The sequence below is a fragment of the Phalacrocorax carbo genome, chromosome Z (assembly GCF_963921805.1).
Source record: "Phalacrocorax carbo chromosome Z, bPhaCar2.1, whole genome shotgun sequence".
NCBI lineage: Eukaryota > Metazoa > Chordata > Aves > Suliformes > Phalacrocoracidae > Phalacrocorax > Phalacrocorax carbo.
Window position 1 is genome coordinate 85,251,111 of NC_087548.1, and position 23,145 is coordinate 85,274,255.

The 23,145-nt window shown below is 54.4% G+C and overlaps 1 protein-coding gene across 7 annotated transcripts in view; it reads right to left on the reverse strand.

Moving 5' to 3' along the window:
- PAX5 (paired box 5) overlaps positions 1 to 23,145 on the reverse strand; it is a 139,261-nt gene that overhangs the window by 97,123 nt on the left and 18,993 nt on the right. The window lies entirely within an intron of this gene.

The following is a 23,145-nucleotide window of genomic DNA, read 5'->3' on the forward strand; positions in this document are numbered from 1 at the left end:
TCGCTTCTTAGATCCAGGAGTTGCATCTGCGCCTCCATTTTCCTTCAGCTTCACTTTCTGCCTGCCTGAACGCAGGTGCGCTCTCCCACGCTGGCCGCAAGCCGCAGGCGTGCCCAGGCCTGGGTCAAGCGTGCCATTTCATGCTCGAACAGCACGCAGCACAGAGGCCAGGCACGCTGCGGTAACTGCTGGCTCTGCAGCACCCATCAACTCCCCTCGGCAACGCGGCATTTCCCCACGCTCTGTCCTCCTCCGAGCAGAGGCGGATGATGGACAAGGTCCCCGAAACCGACTCCTGAAGGAGAGGTGCCGAGGTGGTTTCTGATCCCGCTGAAGTTGGCTGCTGCCGTCAGCCAGAGACAGGAGTGCGGAGCACAGCTGGTGAGACGATGCCCAGTCTGCACCTGTGAGCAGTTCCCCCAGGGCCACCCACCACCATGGCCCTCATGTCCCAGTTTGCTGCCCGCAGCACGGTCCGGCAGCTCCTACAGCCAGGGAGGTCTCGCACCAGTGCCTGGGGTACAGCACTGACAGGAGGTCCTCCCAGCTGCAGCCCACCCTGCACCGGGAAGCCTCTGTCACCCCCCGGCCCCAGCACCCTCCTCCAGAAGAGCGGGCACAGTGCTGCTGCCACCACCCCGGCTCTCACAGCTGCGATTTGGGAGACGCTGGCTGCCCACATGGGAGATGCTGCGAAGGAACAGGAGGAGCAGAGCAAAATCCCGTGCAACACCCACAGGTCTCGGCCCTGGTGCGAACGGGCATGCGGACGCTTGCTCCGCACCGCAGGCGCGGGGTGGAGGCAGCGGCGTGCCAACTTCTGCAGCGCTCAGCACCCTCTTTGCTCCTGCAACGCCGAACCAGTCGAGCCTCAAACAGGAAATTCAGCCGCGGCCATTTCTGAGCTCCACCTAATTTCGCACCGAGGAGGAGAGGAGGAAGGAGAGGAGGAGGAGACAGCACACAGGGAGCCGCCCGCAGCCTCCGACAGGCAGGGGGAGACCCTTTCACAGCAGCATTGGCACTCGGTTGTCTTTTGCAGGTTGCTCTGGCATCAGTCCCTGTTAGAGTCCCCAGCAGGCTCAGGGATCTGCTCTCGCCCCACTCGCGTCCTGAGCTGAGCCCAGCCCAGCTCCAGCCCAGAGGTGCCCGTCCGGCCCAGCGGCACAGCTGGAGGCAGGCCGGGGGCAGAGGTGCTCACAGCACACGCCAGGGCACAGAAAGCTGTCACATCGGTTGGTTTAACTGCAAAGGCCGTTAAACCTCATGTTTGCTTTTACAACCACTGTTCTAGCTTTCTGGATGTGCTCGTGCTGCCGTACATTTGGCTTTTTTAAAACTGCCGAACAGAAGACAGCAAAAAGCGTGCATTGGTATGCGCACACTTGAGGTGGTTAGTCTTCTGGTTCTCATCTTGGGGGGCAGCTAAGGATCATTTCTTGCTGCTGTGGCCTGGCTCATTCACCAGCCGGTTGCAGTGGCGCAAGCTTTGCCACTTCAGACCCCCCCTTCAGTTTAAAGCCCCTCCCCAAGTAGGCCATAGGCTCTCAATAATCTCCGAGGAGTTGTGGATATCAGGGGACGCCCCAGAAGACTGGAAGAGGGCTAATGTTACTCCCATCTACAAGAAGGGCTTAAAGGAGGATCCAGGAAATCACAGGCCCATGAGTCTAACTTCAGCCCCTGGGAAACTTGTGGAACGAATCCCCCTGGGGGCTATCACAAGCCAAATGAAGCACGTGATTGGCAAAAGCCAGCTCGGACTTACCAAAGGCAAACAGTGCTTGGACAAACCTGGTGGCCTTCTACGGCAAAGCAACCTGCTCAGTTGATGTGGGGCGAGCGGTGGACATTGTCTACCTGGGTTTCTCCAACGCTTTCAACATGGTTTCCCAGAGCCTCCTCCCAGAGAAACCGATGCCTTACGGCCTAGACCAGTGGTCCGTGCGGTGGGTGGGGAACAGGCTGCACCTCAGGGTGGTGGTAAATAGCTCCTTTTCAAACTGGCAGGCTGCCACAGTGGGGTCCCGCAGGGATCGATATGGGGCGCAACGCTGTTGCGTGTCTCCGTAAGGGATCTGGATGATGGGATCAAGTGTACCCTGACGAAGTCTGGCAGTGATACCCAACGGAGTGGGGAAGCGGACGCTTGGGAAAGGAGAGCCACCCTGCAGGAAGACCTGGATGAAGTTCAACAAGGTGTAAGCTCTTGCACCTGGGAAAACATAATCTGGGAGTGCAGCACTGACTGGGATGTACCCAGCTGGGGAGCAGCTGTGGAAAGGGACCCGGGGGTCCTGGTGGAGAATAAGCACAACACAAGCGAACAGTGGCTGCAGCAGCCAAGAAGGCCAACAGGACGCTGGGTTGCATCAACGAGGGAACCAGCAGCAGAGGTGAAGAAGTCACTATCCCGCTCTACTCAGCACTTGTCAGGCCACACCTGGAGTGCTGAGTTCAGTTTTGGTCCCTGCTATGCAGAAAAGATGTGGACAGGCTGGAGAGGGTCCAGAGAGGGCTACGAAGATGATCCGAAGACCGGGAAGCTGCCATACGAGGAAAGGCTGAAGTACTGGGTTTGTTCTGCCTGTAGAAAAGAAGGCTTAGGGGAGACCTTATCACCATGTTCCAGTATGCAAAGGGTGGCTGCAAAGAAGATGGAGACTCACTTTTTAAAGAGAGTCACAGGGAAAAGACAAGCGTTAAGGGGTAGAAGTTACTGCTGGGGAGATTCCAGCAGGTCACAAGAGGAAAATTTTTCACAGTGAGAACAATCAGCCATTGGAATAATCTCCCCAGGCATGTGGTGGATCCCCCAACATTGGACACTTTCAGGACTCCGCTGGACAGGGTGCTGGGCCATCCTGTCTAGACCGTGCTTTTGCCAAGAAAGGTTGGGCCAGATGATCCCTGAGGTCCCTTCCAACCTGGGATTCTGTGATTCCACAGTTCCATGAAACAGGCCATTGGTGACCCAATGAAAATGACATCTCGCTGTGTAAGTTTTGAATTTCATGGTTCTGCCTTAAATATTCTGATGTACTGGACAGGGAACAAAATTCATCAGCCAAGATTTTACTTTTAAGGAAACGCAGTGTAGCTCTTTGCTAATTACAGTAATTAATTAGTGTCATCTAAACATTCGTTATTTATCCTGCAGGAAACTCAGCAGTCTAGAGTACAACTTCCTTGACACTGCGCTTATCACATGCATGCCCTTATTAAGCTAGAATATCACTGCATGTGTTTCTGTTATTTCAAAGCCTGCCTTCATTCAGAGGGAGGTTGAGCGGGTCACTTTTTGGGCTGCATCACAGGAATTCTGCCACCAATTTCTCAAGCGGACAAGCCTGTTCCTGCAGCTTCACTTGAGTCAAGCACGCAGGGAACAGCCCCACCACACCACCAGCTCAGACTGCCCTCTCGCTCATGTCTGCGCCAGCTTTCCTAAGCTCACTTATTCCCTTCCCATCTAATGGGGTAACTCCTCCAAGAAAAATAAATCATTTCTTTAATACATATATATCTAGAGAGAGAGCTTGGTAAGTAATTTTTGACGACTACTGTATCTGAATGTTCCTCCTCTCTTCCCAACAGCCAGCTTTGGGCAAACCAACACTTCCTATAGATCAGTAACTGTGGTCTGGGAGCAAATGCCCAGCATGGCAGACACAGGTCTTGCCTCTCTGGGTTTGCTCGGTGCCACAGCAGACAGGGGAAGCGATTCTGACTGTGCTGCAAGCAACAGGGAAATTTTTGAGACTTTTTCTTGTATAGCAGAACACTGATTCACTGAAACCGAATCTTGTTTGCAAGCAGGGATCATTTCTGAAGAACTGCATGACACAAAGCCCTACTGGGGAAAATCCTGAACGTGCTGAGAGAGACCATCCTGAGACTTTCCAACGAGAGTCATTTTAGCTTTCCAGTTCAAAATAATTTTAGCGTTTAAATATAATCAGCTTACCTAGAATCACAGAATCACTGAGGTTGGAAAAGACCCTTAAGACCATCGAGTCCAACCATAAACCGAACTGCCAACCCCACCACTAAAGCATGTCCCTAAGCACCACATTTACACATCTCTCAAACACCTCCAGGGACGGTGACTCAGCCCAGCCCTGAGCAGTCTGTTCCAGTGCTTGACAGCCCTTTCACTTAAGAAATTTTTCCTAGTAGCCAACCTAAACCTCCCCTGGCACAGCTTGAGGCTGCTTCCTATTGTCCTATCACCTACCTATATATCTGTATCTACCCATCTATGGGCATGTATACGCCAGTATTAAAAAGTAAATAAGCCTTCATGCCTCATGACCAGCCAAGCCCAGGCACCAGCCCCTCCTCGCCCACAACGTGTTCCCGTTTCAGGAGCATCCTCTGGCCCCGCCGGGCCTCGCTCCGGTGCGCCAGCCTTCCTTGCAGTTCACTGCACTGCTGCCCGCGCTGTGGTGCCGCACGGCACACGGGGCGCAGGCGGCTTTCTGAGGGATGCTTCCCGCTGCTCCTGCAAGTGTACGGAGCTCGAGAGGCTGCGCTGCCGCTCTGCACAGCCAGGGCAACAGAGCACGTGTTTTAAAAAAATATCAGTGATTTTGTAAGCAAACTCTTCAAATTGTTTTCTACAACTTGTGCAAGGCGTGACTATTCTTCATGGCAGCTTTGGTCTAAAATGCTTTGAAAGGAAAAAAGACTTTGGGAGAGTTGGTGGGCTTTTTAAGATACGTTGGCTTCAGTTAATGAAAAACTGAAAATATCTCCAACTTTGTACTTTGTGATGAGCACCAAACAGTTAAATAAAAGACAAGCACTTTTCCTTTAGAAAGGTTTACAGAATCTCTAGGAGGGGTTCATTATTTTTCATGGTTTTACATCCCCAACTCTCTTCTTGACCTCATTCCCTTCAGGAAGAAAGGAAGCATACTCAGGACGCACGCCGCCGAAGATTTTTCTTCCTTACATACATACACGTGCGCGTACGTAAACATTTACACACAGCCACGGGTCCTTTCGAGGCGTGCTCTGCAACGCCGCGACCGCCTTCCCACGCCCCAGCTAAAGCTAGCGCCGGCAAGGTGACACCACGCACCGTTCACAGAAATGACTGGTTTGCGCCACTCTGCTCCCAGGTGAAATCCCTGAACGACACTTCTTTTTTTTTTTAGAAAAAGAAGAGAAAGAAAGGAAACCTGCAATGTGGGATGCTAACTCTGCTACTGTTGCACAGCAGGCACACAGCGGCCAGGGTGTGGGTGCAGAGCAGGGGGGTCACACGGTGAGGCCGTTACCCCACCGGGTAGAAAAAGAAGGGTCCCTCCACCAGCACATGAGCACCCGTTGCTGTTTCTCCTCTCCCCAGAGATGGTGCGGCAGCTCCGTCCGTAGCTGCAGACGGACCAACAGCTCAGGGTCTGCTCTGCCACCAGCACCGGGATGAACCGGGCGCACGCTGCCAGCACCCTGCGCCTGCCGTCGCCCCCTCGCTGCCCGCCCGCGCCGGCGGAGCCCCTCGAGCGCCAGGGGCTCCCGTCCGCCACGCAGCCCGCGCCCGGCCCTCGGGAAGGCGCCCCGGGGCTGCCCACCAGGCTCCGACGCCTCCCCGTGCCGCCGCCGCCGGCCGTTACCGTAACGCACGCGATTGTTCTCAGCGGCGCTCCAGCAAATAAAGCCATTAATTACAGTCGCTCCCTCACCCGCCATTGGCTCGAGCGGCAATCAATGCGCAACCCCTCATTGCCTGCTCTCGGGGAGCAGAGACAGATGCCATAAAAATGATCCGCAGCCCGCGCCGAGCCCCGCCAGCATGGCGGCAGCAGGCTGTGCCAGGGACGGCCGCCACGCTGCTTCGACGCGCGACGCCGTATTTATTTGGCCTGCTGCAGCCGTGGGGGAAGGCATCCCATTAGGCGATTATTTTTATCTTATAACGTCAATTTGCTTATACTGATTGGCTTCCTGCCGCCAAATATCAATTAAATTGCAAATGCCTGCTGAAGCTTATTTTCTCTCTCTTTCTCCTTCCCCCCATTTCCCTTCCTTCCTTCTCTCTCCCCTTCTTTTCCTTAAGGAGAGAGAGAGAGAGAACCCTATGTTCGAACATAATTTAATTTATTTCCCTTTCCATATCTCAAAGGAAAATCTATATCTCCCCCTGGAAGGCCATTTGCCCTCTGTTATTGGGAGCTGAGGTATCACAGCACTGGGCAATTTGTTTCAACCGACTATCGGCAGCCCATCAGGACTCCTCAGGACCTCTGCTATCTCAATGCAATTGTATCTGGTATTGCCATTTATGATTTGTTTTTAATAGCTGCCAGTACCCACCAGACGGACGAGTTTCAGTCCTCACACGGCGAGCCCACCCCATCCCCTCCCGCAGCGGCCGCCTCCTCTCCCGCGATGCTCATCAGCTGCTGACAGGGATCTCCCCTCGTCCCGCTGTCAGAGACCTTCATTAGCTCGGCTGCTGCTCCCGAACAGCTGTATTTCAGGAGGCGATGGGGTGGCCAGAGCTGCTGGAGGTTACGAGCTGTTCCGTGACGAAGAGCTGCGTGAACGGGCAGGCTCCGACACGTGGCAGCAAGCGCCGGGAGCAGGAGCCCCCGTGGCGGCTGCAGGTGGGCTCTCCCGCCTTGCCAAGGGGACGGGGGCTGCATCTGCACCCGCTCGCCACCCCTTCCCCACCACGGCAGCGCTTGGTCTCCTCTCACCCGGAGAAAGGTCTAACCAAGGCACGGCACCTCGTGGTGCTTACGGACCAAAGCAATGTGTACGACACCTTCCCCTCGCTGCTGCGACCTTCCAGAACTGGCGAAGACCCCAGAACACCCCTCTTCACACGCAAACTAACCCCCCATCACAGTGTCCTGCTACGGGGCACAAGTCCTGTGCCAGTGCCTGCAGCGAGAGGGAAACGGGGTGGGACCACGTCTCACTAATGGCGTTGGAGGGCTGGCAGATGAGCACCAGTCATAAAAACCAATGTCCCCAGCATCCAGAGGTCAACAGCAGTGGTGGGATCTGGAGGGGCACCAGGAAGGTAAAGCAGAGCAGAAGGGCAATCGGAATGAACAGGTGAACGCTGACCAGCGACGAAGAGGTGCAGCGCCTCAGAGGCAGAGCGTTCCCTACCCACGGGCACCTGGTAGAACCAAACCCCACCGGCCCTGGACTGCCCACGCCGCCTTCGGCTTCCCGCAGAGCGTGGGGGATCTCCCAGGGAGAAGCAGGGGAGCGCAAAAGCCCATGAAAACAGCCCAATGAAAGCAGTTACAACCTCTCTGGACGCGGAGGGAGCCATGACTCATGTATCCCCTTCACTCCCCTGTGCTGTGTACACACACTCCGTCCATGTGTGGGTGGGGAGTAGGGGGCACACAGAGGTAAGCCATGAGAACAAATACATCCCCACACACACACGTTCCTCCGGCCAAGCACAACACCCAGCCAAAGGGAACAGATCGTATCAACCTGAAAAGAGACACAGCTTTGCCTGTCAGGCCACTGTGTGCCTCCTGTGCAAGGACGTGTTGGCAAGGACGCCCTCCGTGAGCAGGCACGAGAGATTCAGCCACGGCTGCCTTGGAGAACGGCTCCCCCAAGGGCAGGACAGGCTCCCTGGGACACACGGCGCTCAGCCAACACGGCGCCGTGATCACGACGGTGGCCCTGAACTGGGTGCCTGCCAACCCGCCTCCAAGCCTTGGCTCTTCCACACGGCCGCCGGCAGCAAGACTCTTCCCGCCCCTGGTGCCTCAGCTTCGCTGCTGGTGAAGTGAGGACGCTCCAACCGAACCCATCGCAAAGTAGTCCAGATCTCCTGCCCGCAAAGTCCTACCCGTTATAGTCTGCAGGGGATCCACAACTTCCTTGGCACCTTAGAAAAACACAGGTGTGTTTATTCTGGGCTGGCCCGCTACCAGGGCGGTTGTCACAGTGTTGGCAATTATCTCCACAACAAGGTTTTGGACAGAAGCTGTACAGGTTTAACTAAGGCTGCTTTAAAAATCTGGGCCCATGTGTTTGAATGTTGCATCCAGGAAGCAGGAGAGCGAGCTACAAGGAACGCACCAGTCTACATATACATATCTAGATCTATCTATAGAGACACCCACTATATGTATACACGTGCATAGTGACCATCTATATCCCATCTGTCCATCCGTATAGCTATTCCCTATGCAGAGATGCTCATAAAAAAAAATGTCAAGGGTAATAAGAAAGACCTCTGCACCCTTTGCAATGGTGATTATTGACTGGTTCATTCAGTGCCTGATGGAGATAGTGTGATTGCCTGGGATGTACCTTGCAGGTTTCTAAACAGAAGGCTCCAGAATCAATTTTGTGGTAACTGGTTAGATGTGACCAGCTTACAAACTCAGCATGGGCGTCAGGAAGCAAATTCAAGCAGCACCATTACTTTTTTTTAAATATCAGAGGTGAGGAAAGCCTCCCGGCTGGGAGAGCCACAGGACAGAACAGAGATTAACGATTTTGGCTCGTTTTCGTCTCCAAGGTGACAAATGGGTGCACAGCAGGCGTGGTGCCATGGCTGGTGGTGCAAGGCGATGCTGAAGCTCACAGCTTGCACAGGAAGATTTGTGTCTCTCCTGAAGCGAGCGCTGCGCTGGGAGCTTCAGCAGCGTGAGGCCCGTTTGGCCGGCGATCACCACTTCCACCACCGCCGGAGGGACCTGCTCTGCGCAGCAGCGATGTGCGCAGGGCAGCCCCCCGGCCCACGCCCGCTCCCCTCCAGGCCTGCCCAGCTTCTCCCGTCCACCGCACCGGCTCCTCCCGCAGCGTCCCCAGCCCCGCTGTGGGGGGGGAAGCGCTGCTCTGCAGGACGGGGTCTGGGTGCGGGACGGGGGACGTGAGCATCTCAGGAAGCTCGGTGAGAACCCATCCCTGGGGCTGCCACCCCCGGCAGTGGTCAGGGGAACCACATGTGGGTACCCACTGCCCAACAAATTTTCGGCTCACAGAGCGGTGAAGTGGCACCAGTTTCATACACCGGAGCCAAGACACCGACTCACCGGCTCCATTTTCATGCATGGCATCCTAGGAGGGAGCGTACTCGGGAGCTTACCCTGGCTGTGACGAGGCTCTGGAAGGGTGACCTGGCAATCGGGAACAAGACTAGGAGGTCCCAGAGGCTTACACTGACTTCACATGCTGGACACTAACTTCCCAGGGAACTATGGACAGATTTCCCAGCACCCGTGACCTCCCTCTTTAAAGTAAACTGACCCACTAAGGTGCTGTGGTGAACAAACCGTCAGGCACCAAATGCCTCTGCAACAAGGACCATGCGGGTGTAAGAGTGGGGAGAATGGGTAAACTGAAGAGTTGCGCAAATTCAAAACTCAAAGCCACACACCTAAACAGTTCCAGAAAAACCTTCCTTGGATTCAGGCACATCTATAATTATGTTCCTCCCATCCTGGATCACCCGTGCCAGGCCTTGGACACTCTCCCCATCGCCAGACAAGGCCATCATGGATGGGGACCGTTCTTTGGCCCCACAACTGCAGCTAGGCAGAAGACAGGCTCTGCTGTGTCACAAAACCTGACTCTTCCAGAAATGCCACCTCCTGCGTCCTCCTGCCGGGAGGAAACCTGGTGAGAATGGGGAGAGCACAGCCGGGTGCCACTTCTTGGGGAAGCAATTGGAAATCCAAGGAATCAGAGAAGGAAAAACCCACTACATGACTATTTCTTATTAGTCGACTTATAGAAAAAAAAGTCAGGCACTGTCAAGCATGAAATCTTATTGGGACAATAGAGATGGAATTGCCACTGCTGACAGTAATGTTTACAAGGGCATCATGTGTCGATGCCGCACAGCATGAAACCAGCAGCCCCGTCTAGCTCTGTGAATTGTAACAAGAGACAAAACGTCCCATTTGGGACAGGTAGGAATTGTACCACCAAAACTAACCGCTCAGGTGTAAAATCCATTACAGGCAGCTGGGAGGAAATGCAGAGGAGCCCCGTTGACACAGCGGGAGGCTCTTGAGCTCTCTCCAACCACAGGAGCTAGCGAACAGGGGTCGCTGAGCCGGGGAGATGACTTGCCGGTTGGTTTGGGGGCTTCCCTTTGCCCCCCGCTGAGGATGGGCTGAGCAGGGCGAGCAGGACCGCACCCATCCCCACGCTGCTAGGGTCCAACCCCAAACCAGTGGGCATCGCTGAAGGGTTACCAGTTAACGTGCAAGGTAACGCACCAGCTGCCTGCCTTCAGGCACACACACTGAGCCCTCACGTCAAACCACCAGGACGTCAGTACCGCATCTGAAGGACCTGAATTTTTGAAAAGCCTCCACCACAAAATCTGTCCAACTCAAAGGAACCATGTTCAGGGTGGTCAGGCAGCTGCAGCTCACCATGCCCTAAGACAACTGGTCATTACGAGACCTGCCAAAGAACGATGTGTCAGGCAGATGGCCCAGGGACAGCAGCTACAGAAAATAATATTGCAAGGAAAGAAAAAGCAGAAAATACCTTGACCACAATTCCAACAGCAACTGCTCACCATTACAAGCGGGGGGCTGAAGCGTGTTTAGTTGATATAAGACATTCTGGTGTCTACACCTGAAATGCTCGGCCACCACGAAGCCTTTGATGTGTGCTCTTGTGCAGCAGTGTCTCACATCTCTCTCCCATGACGCACCAAAACGGGCGAAGAGGAGACGTCGCCTGGCTGTCAGAGAGGTGGTGTGGAGGCAGACGCCCCTTCACACCAGGTCCCACAGGGCAATGCAACAGCCCACCAGGCAAAACCCAGTGTCTGACCAGTTACTGCTGCACCAGGAGAAACTGAGCTCTACCCTGTGAGATGGCCACCACTCAATCAAAACTGCTCTTTCACAGGTCTCCTCACTGCAAGTTTCCTTTTTAGATTGCATTCTTCACTTTTTTGACTAAAATTTGATGTGATTTGCGTAAAGCATCTGAAAGAAGCACCTTCCTGCAGTGATTCCACCGCTCCCACCAGAAAAGCACCCCTACAGCACTTGGCCTGCATCCCTGATGTTCAGAACTACAAGGGACATCTTTTCTCTGGCTCTGCGCCTGTTTGCAAGATGTTGGGGCACAACGATGACAGGGCTGCAGGAAGTTTCTGGTAAAGCAGAGTGCTGGCAACAGCCACGCATCCTTACCCAGCCTGCGACCAGAGAAATCCAGAGAGCTGTAGGTGCAGCCTTCAGACATTTCGCTACTTCTGCATCCCGGTACATGGCTATGGGGAAGCTGTTCTGTGAGGATGGAGCATCCATGTGAACAGAAAGCCATCGTGTTTCGCTGATGTTAGTCCCTGACAGATTTCCAATACCCTGACCTCCGCTGTAGACATCTCTTTTGCCATGCTACGAATCAGCAAGATCCATGCCCAGTGACAGGAGGTTTTAACGGGATTTCCCTCCAACACAGCGTCTGGGGAGGCACCTCAGCTCAAGGTCCTTGGATTCCAGTCTCCATCTACAATGTGGAACTGCAGCAGCAAAGGAAAACCAGTCTCCTGCTAGAGCCATAACCTTAAAGTAATTACCATAAGGGTACTCTAATTACAAATATCTCTCAGCAGATTCTCAGGGGAGATAAAACATGGGAAAACTCCATAATCAAATTTTCAACGCATCTGCCAAAAGAAAACGTGTCGGTTGCTTTCAGGAGTCCAAGCACTTCAACTGCTCCTCCTATCTCTGAACCCATGGCCATCGTTACATGGGTGGTCGCTGATCCAGAAGCAAGAACACACAAGAACAAATAAGCAGCTGTGCAGGCACCGCCATGTACACGCCAGTCCCCACAGCCGAGGTTCGTGAAGAAAACGGAGAAAGCAAAGGCCGTGGCTCTGAAACTGACTCCATGGGAAAGCCTCTGCAAAGCTGCTCCGGAGTTATCAGTGGGGTGTGTCAGCACGAGTGCTGTGCTTGCTCCTGTCACGACAGGACGGCTGGAGCGCAGGGAGACGAACCTCAGACCACACGGGACAACAGTCCAGAGGTACGCAGACAAAAAAGAAGCCCAACTGAATATGAAGTGGGAAAAGAAAGTAAAATTCATCTTCTTGTTGAAATTCAGCAAAACACCAGTGGAATACTTCATCTGTCAGACACATATATGTGTTATTGGGGCAGGCAGGGAGTCCGTATCCCTGGATTTTCCCAACTATGTCTTCTTTTTCCGTCTGCTCAAGCAAAAAATGAACAGAAAGAGGGATTTGCCTATCTGTGCAGCACATCTGGGTGTCCTGCCGTCTGCTCCAAGCTCCTCCCGATTGCTGATGATGGTTGCTGCTGCTCTGCCTGGGCTGCTGGTTGTCTGGGGTCCCACAGGCAGCCCATGCCTCCGCAGGCACAGGGCACGCACCGAGCCCGAGCACCGGAGGCTGAGGGCACGTGCACGTGCCCTGTGCACGCCGGCTGCTCTGGAGACACGGCACGCGTGCCGCAGGACGCCTCCTCCCCTGTTCCCATCTGCAGTCCCACGGCAGAGCAAGCCCTGCCCCAGGGTTTTGTGCTCCAGCGCGGTGCACAGTGAGTAAACCACTGTCCTTTGTAAGTACTACAGCGCTCTCCAAGCTTGGCTGTATCCTGGTCACTACACCATGACACGTTCATAAAGATGGTCTTCTTGACTTAGCCACATCCAGATGATATAGACATCCTGCAGGTATGAGCCTAATTCTTCTGCAGACTCAGTACAGCCAGCCATTCACGCAATTATTTAAAAACCACACAAACTGCAAAACGCAGTCACCAAGTCTGGTGCAAATAATCCCACAGCCTGTGTTGCACTTCCTTCCAACGTTTGCTGAATGATAGGATAGATTTGTAAACAATGGGACTATGCCACAAATGCCAGGAGAGGCCAAAATTGACAGGATTCAGTCAATACTGCACAACTGCTGCTAGAAATAAATAACCCTCTGTGCAAGGAGTACACAGAAAGGCATGACAGACAAAAACGGAACCGGAGAAAACTTCCAGTCTCCGAACACCCCAGTTTTCTGTGTCTCACTGATTTTGCACTGCCTGCTCACCAGGAGCTTCCTGATTGGCAGCAACAGCAATTACAGTTTAAAATATTAACTCTGGCTCTTCCCAAAGCGCCAACAGAAAATGTGGGTTTCCACTATCATTCGGGATTTCCGGAGTTTGTCATTTCAGCCAAGAAAATAATTCTGACTTTAAAATCCCAGTAAGCTCGAATCCAATCTTGCACTAGCTGCGACAGAAGCAGGTTCCAGTCCTGCACGATAATCCCGGTACTAGCGTTTTGTGCAACCATGGAGAAGGCAGCTAACCTGCCGTTATCTGCAGGAGAATCAGTTTGCTGTTCCCCCAGGAAGAGGAGCCGGCTCGGGAGGTGGGACGGAGACCTTGGCCAACCCATGCCCCTGTAGGGGCATTCGCCCCAGCGCGCAGAGGGAGCACAGCATGAGGCAAGGGGAAAGCCATTACTGCTTCCAGTGGGCACAGAGGAAGCCTGACACAGAAATGCATGATATCAGAGAGTTACCACCACGATGGAAGTGCCAAATGACTTAATGCTTTGGCATTGGACCTTTCACAGGGGAATAGCCCGTGTCTCTCCAAGCACCATCTGCAACTGGCCAAATCTCTCTCTTCCAGGGTAAGGCATGCTGAGCCGGCCGCAGCCCCCCAGAGCTTCCCTTACACTCTTGAAATTGAAGCGTTTATTTTAACAGTGTGGACATATTCTGACAGATCCAAGCGACACGGATCTACACACAGGGAAGAAGGGGGAAAATCCAGAGTCGCACATCGCAACACAAAGCGCATGATCCTCCTCTCACAGAAGCACCTCGCTCGACTGCATCCTTAGAAAGGAAAGTCACAAAAATAACCAGTGCACTGACAAAAACCCAAACAACAACCTTTTCTCTTCTTGGTTTTGTTCTTCAGTCCTCTCAAAGATCACTATCACCGTTTATGATGTGGAAAGCTAATTGTGAAAGTCTGCAAATAATATAATATACCCATCCTAAGCCAAAACTCTTATCACCTCTCTCTGTATATATATGTAGGTGATAGAGACATTAGAGGTATGTACATACATGCTCTGTATAGATACCGATGTACATACACACGCTGTAACTGCAACCCCGTACTCCCTCCCCCCTGGATGCCACCTATTTCTCAGTAAAATCAGAATGATTCCTCTTGTTCATGACCCTTCTATTTTATTTTACGCTGGCATTTATAACAAACATCCATCAACATTGGCAACTCCTGCTTTTCCACAAAAACTGCTTTTTCTTTGGAAGACGTATTGCCGCAAAAAGAATCCTGGCCAGCCCCAGTACTGGCACCGTCAGGACAATCTGACAAGACATCTACCCCTAAACTGGATTTTAGCTAAATCTATATGAAGAGGTTATTCCTTGAAAAGCATCGAGCACTCGACAGCTCCTGATGAGAACAGCTGGAGCTACAGCAGGGCTGTGAGGAGTGGTGGAAGCCTGGGCTCTTCATTAACATAGCTCCGGGAAAATCCCCACTCCGCCGAAGCCGGTGGCAAACCAGCAGGGCTTCACCCCAGAGCTGGAGGAGAGGTCTCTTGAAAATAGGGGCCCCAGGGACTGCATTAGGAGAAAAGTGACAAACACGCTTGACGTACGCACAAGACAGCTGGTAACCTGCTCATCGCAAAGGGCAGCTGTGCTGGCGGGGAGTTCTCCTGCACGGAGCTGTGAACACATAAAATCACCCACGGGCGAGCATCACCGACGGCCGGGGCAGAAGCACCCCATCCCTCCAAATCCACCAGGCGCGAAGGCACGGGGATGTCCACCCTTGGGGATGGCTGCCTGCCAGCCACTGCTGCCCACCGGCCATGCCCCACGCCCACCGGGACCCCGAAGAGGTGATCTGCTGGCACTGGTACCCCAGGGCACAGGCATTCAGCACACTCGCAGCTCAGGGGCTCACAGGGAAGCTGGGAAGCGCACAGAGGGCTGTAAGAGCGTGGGATGCTCCTGCTGTCCTACAGAGCTGAAAGGATTTGTCCCAGCGATGGAGGCCCTCAGCCCACGGGCTCCACCACCCAGCTCGGCAGAGGCTGGCCCTTTCCTCCCCGGAAACCCCGTCCCACCTCAGCAGCGCTCGTGGGAACACATCACCCTCAAATGTCAGAACAGCCTGGTTTGGGTGCTAAAATGGCTTTTTGTTTCATTTTCATGAATTTAGATGCGCAGAACTTTCTCTGAAGCCCAGGGCAAACCTACACTATTTTAACGCTGCTGTAGCTGTGAGCTGAACTGCCCCGCATTCATCCTTTTTTTCCCTAGAATTTCATGAGGAATGTCAAAATATTCTCTTTTTCTCTCAAAGAGAAATCCTGTGCCAGCTGAGCTCCACTTGTTAACATCCAGGATGACCGTCTCAGCACCAATAATCCCAAGAGGGTGGCTCTTGGGAACACCCAAGGGTTCTATTCTCACGCTCTCGGGGAGTCAAACTCCTCCTCCAGACACCCAGCACCATCCACAGGTGACACCATCACTGCTGGTGTCAAACCAGCACCACCCATGGGTGATACTGTCACTGGTGGTGTCAAGTCACCAGCATGGCCAGAGGCTGCTGCCACTTCGGCACATTCAGAATGCCCTGTGTAAGGTGCACAAAAGGTAAACGCAAAGAGTGAAACAAAACAAAAGCCTGTGTTGTGAGAAATTATATCCAAGGACTCAGGGAAAAAGTTGTCAATTAAATTTAAAAAAAAAAAACAAAACCACCAAGCCATAGTTTGCATTGGATATAGCACAGATGAAGCCATCACTGCAACGTAACTAGCAAAGTCCGGATCAAACTCTATTCAAAAGGATGATTTCAGTGTCTGTGTGGCGAGGGAAAACCATCTCGTTCAAGGAGCCAACAAACTGATGGGACAAACAGCTCACCCCGCTCTGCAGCACCGGGAAGGAATCCCTGAACACAGAGGACAATCTGCGTCAGCAGGAGAAATTCAAATCAGCACTTGCTGATCCTGCGACACCTCATCCTCTTCAAAGGCTCCATCCCATTACAGCCCCTGGAGTCACCCCCAGGAGTAAGGACAACGCCAGCGAGAGAGCACTGCTGGAGAGGGCCTAGCCATGATCGAACTCCAGCACTTCCCTGGGACTCAGGAGGGGGTTTCTTTCTCTTTAACCTCGGCATGGACTTGGGTGACTCCGACCATTTCACGTGACCACCTGCACTACAGAGAGATTGGTTTCTGATTTTTTATGCACTTTTCCACCACCCCTTTCTGTCCGTTGCTGACTCAGCAGCAGAGTCTGCACCAGCATGCCCCCACGCTCCAGGCAGGCATCACCCCTGCAGCACAGTACGAGGAGGTCCCCCTCTCCACTCACTGGGTGGTCCCTCCAGGTCCCCCTTCCCCACTCACCACTGCCTGGACTTAGAGATTGGCACTACGGCATCATGAAGTTCAAGTTTCTATTGCCAGGTGAATTTTTTTCTCTCCATAACCTCCTGCTTTTTTCCCCTCAGTCTCTGATTTTGATAGTTTCCCTTGTTCAGATCCCCAAAGGCTTCAGTCCTTTGCACATCACTTGCACGTTGCGGAAGACCCCAAGGGAGAGCTGGAGAGGACATTATCGACCCCCACCACATACTGTCTGGCTCAGGTCCTTATCTGGAGCAAGAGGAGTTACAATGACTTCTGACAACATGGGACCTCAACTGTGGTTAATTTCCGCACTGAACTCCGTCCCCTGCAATGCGTATTTTACTCCTGCTGATGCCCTGGAGCACAGACAGACAATACAAACACGTCCGTGAGCCCCTTCACCTCTCGCACTCCCTGCCAGCCACTGTCCCAACGCTCCGTGGTCCCCGCCAGCGCTGTGAACCCTCATTCAGCCAAGTCCTCCGCCATGGAGATGCTCAAGCCCCCAGGCCAAAAGTGACTAAACCTACTCAGGAAGCTCCAAGGAAGCAGTCTGGAGTGGGAGGAGATCCCAACCCCAGGAGAGAAAAGGGCTTTTACGCCAGAGCAGCATCGCAGCAGAGGTGTCCTGGGATAAGCAGCACCCGGGGAGCACCCGCAGAGCTGGGACCCAGGTCCCCTGCCAGCACTGGCTGCCAGGAAGAGGGGCCCGTGCGTGACCAGAGGAACCCCACATTTCAGCCCTCAGAGGCAGAAGAATAAAGATCCTCCATTGCCAAGGAAGCTACAATTAGGTCTACTTTGTGTTTAGGAAGATTCAGAAAGCAGTGGCCAGAAAGGGATATTTACACGCTCACGACTAACTCTGTGGCTGGCAGGGCTGTCCTTATAACCCTCAAGGTGAGCCACAGGCTTCAGCCAGGGCTTCAGCCCAGCCAGGACGTCCCCGCGGCATGTGCTCGGTGAGAAGGTGCGAGGTCTCTGCTGGCAGGATGGGTGGAAGGGGCGGGCAGGACAGCGGGACCAAGACGGTGGAACGGGCAGACGTTTGTCTCCAGTGCAGGAAGACAGAGCAGGAGGATGCCCCTGGACACGATTCATGTGCCGCACGAATACGCGCATGGCACGGGGCAGAGCTCAGGTGGGGACAGCGCTGCAGACACTGCACCTGACCGCACTCAGCAGAGCTGGTACCAGCTGCGGTTCTGGTGTCCAGCGTTTAAAGAAGTGAAGCTAAACCAAAGGGGAAAAACACTTTACAAGCCTTCCCAGCAGCCTCCTAGAGTCGGTGCCCTGGAAGCCACATGGTCTCTCAGCCACAAGAGGAGATGACAGAAGATCCTGGCAGCACCTACTCAGCACTGTGCTCCCTTCTGAGGTTGCTGACCACCTGCCGTGCAGCCTCCAAGGCGTTTATGCCCACAGCCTTGCAAGTCTCTGCCTAGCTGTGAGCGTACCTTCCCATTTCTGTCCTGCTGGGAAAACACAGTTCATGGGCCTGGTACGGAGGAACACACAAAGTGCAGAAATACTGTCTGTATTGTTAGTCCTCGTTCGTGTTTAGTCATGCTTGCTCTGCCTTTCCTGGTCTCTCTCCCCCCAGATGTGTCACTGACACGGTGAGCTCGTGTCGCACTTGTCAGTGCAAGGCTCTTGGTCAGCCGTTGTCACAGGCAGGCGCCTGCTGCAGCCGCTGCAGCGCTGGCACCATCGGAAATGTGCTCGGCAGATTCAGCCAGCTGCAGAGGTTGGTGCTGCTTGGATGCCCAGACGTGCCTAACCTGGGGCATCCCTGTGTGAAAACATGGCGATTATAACATCAGAAGGTTTTATAAGGCATTGGTTTGCACCCACCCCCACTTCCTGCTCATTCCCGTTAGTGTTCCTGCCCCTCTTGGAGCCTTATCCTCCCAGAGAGAAGGCTGTGACCTAAATGCCTTTAAATATACCAAGACTGTGTCTAAAGAAAAGGCATTTTTCAAAGACTTCGGTTGAGGAAACAAAGCACAAGCACCTACATCATCACACCAGATGCTGACAGCAACGTAGGGTTATGGTTGGCGAGAATAGAAACAAAACAACTTGTACAAGTGAAGGTCTCCTGTTATGCTGGTTTCAATTCCCCCAATGCCTCCATAGAAGACTATACCAGCGAATTTGAGATACGGTCTGTGCAGCTGTTCGGTGCAGGTATTTAAATCTGCTAAACCTCTTCTGCAGCAAGAAGGGGTGGGCGGGGAGCAGACACTTGCATCCTGCACGGTGCTTTGCTGAGGGCGTCCTGCTCGATTGGCTTCCGACGGCGTTTCCTGGCGGCGGCCGGGGCTGAGCCAACGGTCTGCAGTAAGGCGCTCCTTGCTGCACGTAGCCTGTTGCTCTAGCCATCTGCCCCCAAGCGAGGGGAGAAGGCAGGCTGCCTGGCCTAGCGCAGCGCGGGTGCCCGCACCGCCGCCGCGCCTGAGCTCAGCGGCGGAGTGTCGCCCGCCCCGCGCCGATGCCTGCGTCGGCACACGCCGGCTGAGAGGATGCCAGCTTGCGCAGGCCAAAACCACAGCAGGATGGGCCAGCGGGAGGTTCTGCCTGTGCACCAACGGCCCCTAGTTTAGCAGCAAAGATGTAGTGTTGGTGACACAACGGGCATCCTGGGTTTAACAGAGCAACGACTACATGCAAACAGATTTCAGCCTGGCTTGGCCACTGCTCGTGTTTGCAAACTGCTCCTATTAGCTGCCAGTATCAGAGATTTCTGCGTGTTTCAGTGTCAAAGTGAGGGCGTGAGCATATTCCAGCATATTCAGGCTGCTGGTCTTGGACAGGGCTAAGCTGCTAAAAGCATGTAAATGTCTACAGCTGCAGAACCAGGTGGTTGGTGGAAGCTCACGACCAGGCACAAAGTTTCCCAACACAATACACAGCGTTTGCTCCAAAGGTCATCATTCCCACGTCGGGAAATGGTTTGCGTTTCGCATAAAGCAAGGAAGTGTGAGAACAGAGATTCACATAACTCTTCCAAGCCCTGTTCATAAATCCAGTGAGAGCCAGTCACAGCCCTCTGCCAGGGTATGGGAACTGAGCCTCCTCCGCGGCCCCCAGGCCAGCCCTGAGAGCAGCTGCCCGTGCCAAAGGCACGGCTCGCGCGCAGACGCGACGTGCTCAGCCCGAGCAGCCCGAGCCCTCGCGCGCTGGCAAGCAGAGGGCTCTGCACAAGGTATGGCGGCGCTTCTCCACCGAGCGCGTCCCGACAGCAGCCGGCATCACCCCTCGCGCGCCCGCCTGGCCCCGGGGCGATGGGCGCGGTTGTAGGGAGGCAGCACACACAGCCTGCCTCACAGAGCACATGGGTCTCACAGAAGCAGGACTCGACTCCTGGGCTTCGCCTTCGCTTTGACGGCGAGACGCGGCTCTCCTGCACAGACACCACCAGCTCTTGAGAAGGCCCCAGGCGAGAGCCGTGTCCCACGCCCCTGGCGCACGTGCCTGCTTCGGATCGCTGTCAGATGGGGCGGCACAAACGTGCCAGGAGCGTCTGCCGGGCTAAAGGACTTCTGCCGGCTCTCCCACACCTGCAGATCTCTGCAGGGTGCAGGATGGAAACCAGGGGAGAGAGGACAGAATTGGAGAAGGAGGGGTGGGGTCCGCCTTCCCTGCTTTAGCCCTTCCTACCCTGTCCTTTCACAGGATCCTCAGAGGCTCCTCCAGAGCACCTGCAGCCCAACGACGTCCCTCATCCCCAAAACGTGCCCTGCACGCCATCTCTGGCCCAGACTCTGTGCGCCTGCCTGGGAACACAGCTCCCTCTCGCCCTCCTCCCACAGCAGAAAGGGTTGTTTCATCCCAGTTCAGAAATCTTTGACTTCCGGACAGGGGATGCTCAGCACTTCCCAAAAATGCAGGCCTTGTCAGGTGTCCCACCGCAGGACCACCACCAGCCACCCGACTAGCTGTAAGCAGCGGAGCGAAGCCAGTCCCTGCGCTGCCACCCGCTGCAAGCACTGGATGGAGCATTCAGCCCACCCTGACTTGCAGTCTCACTGCCCACCCTTGGCTTCCCTGAAACGCACCCCGTTCACTAGAAGGCGGCCCAGCAAGATCATTTGGCGCGTCCCTGCCACCCACCTCCTCCTCTACAGCTTTTTCCCCAGCTGCAGGGCCAGGAACGTGCAGCCACAGAGCTCGACGGAGGCAATCCGCAAGCAAAGCAGCGAGATCACTGCCCAGCAGCCTCCGCTGCTTGATGCCGAGGCAGCTGCCTGTATCTCTCTGCCTCGTTACGGAACAGCCTGCTTCTTGTGTCAGTCTCCAGTAGCATGTCCTTTAACCACGAGTGAAAGCAACCGATCCCCCACGAAGGCACATCTGCTCCAAGTCCATATTACAACAGGGAAAAAAATGACACCTTCAGCTATATAAACCAATAAAGACTGTCTGATTTGGTTTGCCCCTGTTGCTACCCAGCAAGCTCCCCACTGGGTTAAAGACTGGTGACATCTGCTAAAAAAATGTCAAGAGTGAGGAGAACAAAACCGGGTAATGAATCACACTGAGCGCTCAATGCAGCGGGAAGCTGGAGGGGCGAGTCCGCCCCGCGCTGCTCCCCGGCCGAGGGGAGCCGGGACCACCGGACGAGTGCTGCGCAGCCTGCAGCCCCAGGAGATGCACACAGGGAGGGAGAGCAGCAGGCACACACCTTGCAGCAGCTGCCGGGAAATGGTGCGACACGGCAGAAGGCATGGTGTGAGGGGCTCCGTACGGAGGTAGTCTGTCTCCAGCTCTCCGAAGTCAGGAAATGGCAAAGTTAACTCTGCCCCCTTGTGCATCTGCATCATGATACAGGCCATAATTAGATGACATGCTTCTCCTCTCCACGTTAGAGGCTAGCATACATGATCCACCTCCCTGACACCTGCAGTGCGGAGCCCTGGGATGCCTCTGCGGGGACCTCACGCCCACCTGTGCGGAGGGATGAGCGGGATGGGGAGGGGTTATGGATGCTCCCGGGGATCCCCTCCAACACACAAAGACGTTGAAATCTCTCTTCATGCCTTTCCAAATCTGCAGCCCTGAGACTATTATAGAAGCAGTTTAAATGGTCTGCTGAGGACAGCATTACTGTCTGGCTTGCGAGCTTGAAAATCATAACTCATCCTGCCAAAATGATGGGGGTTGTTTTAGAAATCATGGGTTCTCCTCTAAATGTGAACTGGCAAAAGCTGGGGAATGTCTCAGCTCTGCTGCTTATCTTTCCAAGGAAACATTTAAATCTTTTCTCTACAATTGCACGAGCTTCTTGTTTCTTAGCCAGAGATTCTTCTCTGCTTTAAACCAGAGATCCTTCTTCATTACAGGCACCCAAGAACTGGTGCTTCGGGACAGGGCTGTGACAGAGCCGTGTGGTTTCCACACAGGTGGCCTCTCCTAACATGGCTGATAAAATACAAAATTTCTACCCTACCTGCTTTAATGCATATATTTATCTATGCGCTTGTGGCCTTGGTTTGGAAAAAAATCAGATGTACGATCAGAGTTAACCAACAACAGGACGTTGGGAAAGTACCTGAACACAGGGAGTTTTACACTCCCGCATCGACCAGTGCCCACAGGGCTGACACTGGCCGCGCAAACCTCTCGCAGTTCTTCCCCCGTTTTCAGCAACCCGAGCACTACTCTGCGACCCGACCGGGCGTTTCCACCGGCGCATCGTAGACACCCGACCCCGCTGGCGTAGCTCGGGCACCAGGCTCCTCGCCTGATTTTGGCTGGGTTTTGCCAGGGGTTAATGCCACTACAGCTTCTGCCACCCACCCACCCCTCCACCCCCGCGGGGCGGTGCAGCGGGGGGCAGCAGGAGGCACAGGGATGCCCACCCGCGCTGGCGGCAGGGCGGCACCGGACCCGCATGGGCGCCGCAGGAGCCGCGGACAATGGGTGCCCCATGGCAAGGGGCAGGAGCCTGACCTGCTGCTGCCAGGCAGGACGGCAGCCACCCCTCCTCCAGGTGCCCTCCACAGCCACAACCACAGCATCGCTGCTAAGGCTCTGCTACACACCTGCGTCTGCAGCCTTGGCCTCAACTCCTCTGAAAGCTCTTCCTAAATGAAAGGGATGCCCTAGATTAAAGGCACTTTTGTAAGATGCCAGTGCAGATTTTCTCCCCTTCCACTCTATCCCCAACGTCCTTCTCTCCAAAGCAGTGTTTTCATTACAAAAGTGCCCAGGACACAGAATGAAACAGGACCATAAACACTGCAGCAGATCTGAGGAGCACCAGCAATGTCCAACCCCAACCAGACCGTGCTCGTTTCCATGCCCTGGGCCAATAAAAGCTCCCGGCACTGCGTGGGGCTGCAGAGACGCAGCATTGCAGACAGCTCTGCTGTTAATTTTATGTCTCTGACGTTTTATATTTCAGGTGGCCACAGTGTCAACATAGTGGTGACTCTTCCCCTTGTCACTGGTGGGAGGGAAATGTTGCCCGGTCAGGAGGAGGGTCTGGTGAAAAACTGTGGAACACCGCCAGTGCTTTCTGAAACACCCAGGCAAGCCCCTGCTCCTTGAAGTGGTCCTTCCTCTGGCCACCAGGTCACACCACGGGTCCCCGGGTGGGCTGTGACCTTGGCAAAGGCCTGCCAAAGTGGGAGCAAACCCCACCGCAGCTGCCGGCGATGAGGGTCATCCGCAGCTCCATCACATGGCACGCACGCAGCATCCGCGCCGGCCCTGCCCCAC